Source organism: Charadrius vociferus, unplaced genomic scaffold (genome assembly GCF_000708025.1).
Source record: "Charadrius vociferus isolate BGI_N301 unplaced genomic scaffold, ASM70802v2 scaffold62, whole genome shotgun sequence".
Taxonomy (NCBI): Eukaryota; Metazoa; Chordata; class Aves; order Charadriiformes; family Charadriidae; genus Charadrius; species Charadrius vociferus.
The window spans coordinates 4,009,756-4,012,116 of NW_009647419.1; positions in this window are offsets into that span (position 1 = coordinate 4,009,756).

Genomic DNA, 2,361 nt, shown 5'->3' on the forward strand with positions numbered 1-2,361 from the left:
GTTGTTGCTCCCATGAGACGAAGGAAGCTGTTGCGTAGGGATAGTGTTAGCCCTTTGTAACTTCATTGCTGATGCTGGTGGTGTGAAGAACATCAGTGTTGTGACATTTTGGTCCTGCTCCAGCTTGGAGCAGGCTTTTCCTTGGTCTCACCGATCCCCAAGAAAGGGGAGGCTCAAAGCACTGGGTATGCGTGGCTGTCACGCACCATCCGTGACACAAATCGGTGAGCTGGCGTTCTGGGTGCAGTGCTCGAGGCTGTCTTTCAGCCACTTAGTTAAGCCATGAGTGAGCACAGTCAGGCTTCATCTCCAGGAGACCAGCTTTTTTTGAGGCCAAAGGGGAGCGGAGACCTATTGCCCACCTGCTGGCAGATTAGGCAGATTTCCACAGAGCCTTCTTGCCTTCTTCCCACCACATGACTGCCAGCGGGATTTGCTTTAGTTCATGTCCTTTAGGACTTGTCTGATGGGAAAGCTCTTCACTGTGAAATTTTCAGCTGGAAATTCATGGGGTGTGCGGACCGGGAAGCCGCAGAGGGAGGGGGCTGGAGGTGGAGAAGAGTGAGGCTGGGAGGGATGCGGCTAGGTCGGGAGCAGCGGTGGGACTGGAGGGTCGTGTGGTCAGCCTCCTGCCCAGCAAGCAGCCCGCTCCAGCCATGTACCAAGGCTGAGTCACGGCAGCAGGACTGGGTCATCGGCCTTGCTGTGCCGAGGGCAAGCCATCAACCTGATTGCGGACCAGCACCCCTGGACTGCCACTTAAATGGCCCCAGCCTCCTGCAAGGCTGCTGGGGAGAGGGACGTCCTGCCTGGGCCACCCGGCTTGTCTTCTCCCACTGCTGCCCATGCTGTGGCTCCAAGCGTGGTCCTCACCCCTGCCTGGTTCATCACGCCCAGCACAGCCATCCACCAATGCCACGCAGGGACAGGGAGATGGTTTACACCTGCGGCCGAGGGTCGGCTTGTGGGGAGGAGCTGAAAGATGGTGAGGGCTTTGGGGTGGGCAGCCCAGTTTGAGTTTTGCTACAGGTTTGCTTGTGGGAAACCCTCATGAGAGGAGCTTCCTTCTTTTAGGTTTGGGGATTACTCCTGGAGAACAGCTTGGGGAGGGAGGAGGGACTGGTGACACAGCTCCCTTCTTGGTCCTGGCCAGGGGCTCAGGCTTGATGGAGCTGTCTGCCTTGCCTTCGACAGGCCTTGTCTTTTCCTGGCCTCAGGATCAAGTTGGAGGCAATTCCATTTTTTTGCCTGGGATATCCTCCTGTGGTGCTGCGGATGAGCTTCCCGATGGTATTTGCTCCAGATGGTACCTCTCTCCCCTCGGGGAGCCTGCTGCTGTGGGGTACACGGGGGGAGCACAGTGCTTTTAGCCCATCAGGGTTAGTAGGTGTTGGGCTGCGGCTGACGCCAGTGGGGTTGGGTAGGTCTCCATGCCGTCCTGACGAAAGCGGGAACATTATCCATTAACCACAGGAGGAGGCAGACCAACGGCAACACAACCAAGCCATTAAGAAGCGATCCACCTTCCCCTGCAGCTTCTCCTTCCCATCTTCACACCCTCTCCTCGTGGCAATACAAGGCTGGTGTGACCGCATGGTGAACCACATCAGGGAATCGATCTGCCGGCGTGTTCCCGGACAGGGCTGTTACCCTGGAGGCAGCAGGAGCGGTGTGCTCGGGCAATGGGAGGCAGGAGCTGTGCCGCAGGGGGGGTTGACGGAGCTGCCGTAGTGCCCTGCGCTCGCCCTGCCTGGGCTCTGCAGCTGGGCTTGCTCCAAAAGAGGAGCCTTCGACCCGAAACAAAACCCAACGGCAGTAAATAGCCTGGCCTGTTGATAAACAAACACAAGTCGTCCACCACCAGCTGTCCCTTCCTTCCTTCCCTGTGGTTGCGAGGGGGACGTGGTGTGCCAGAAAGGGATTGCTTCAGCAGAGGTCAGCCCCGGGGCTCCCTATCGTCTGGCATCGCTGTGGGAGCGCATCGGCATCCCAGCATGTCCAGGCACCCTGGCAAGCTCCAGCAGGACGCCTCGCTGGATGGCTAGTCCACTTCTGATGGAGGGTATGATACCCTTGGGTCTCCCAGTGGGGCATCTTGGAGCTGCCCTCATCTCCTCTGCTCCCCAAATTAACACGGGGGAGGCTGGGATGCCAGCAGAGCCTGCAAGCCAACACCAGCCTCTCCAAAGGGCGGTTTTGGCAGGAGCAGAGCACACGGGGGCTCTCGTGCAAGAGGTCTCAACGCTTCCCTGAGGCATCCCCGAGGATGCTCACGGTCCCAGGCAGCCCAGGACCACCGGGTGGTGGCTGGTCGCATGGATGTGGCAGGGCCCCCCGGGCGGGGTGTTTGGGGGGGGGGGG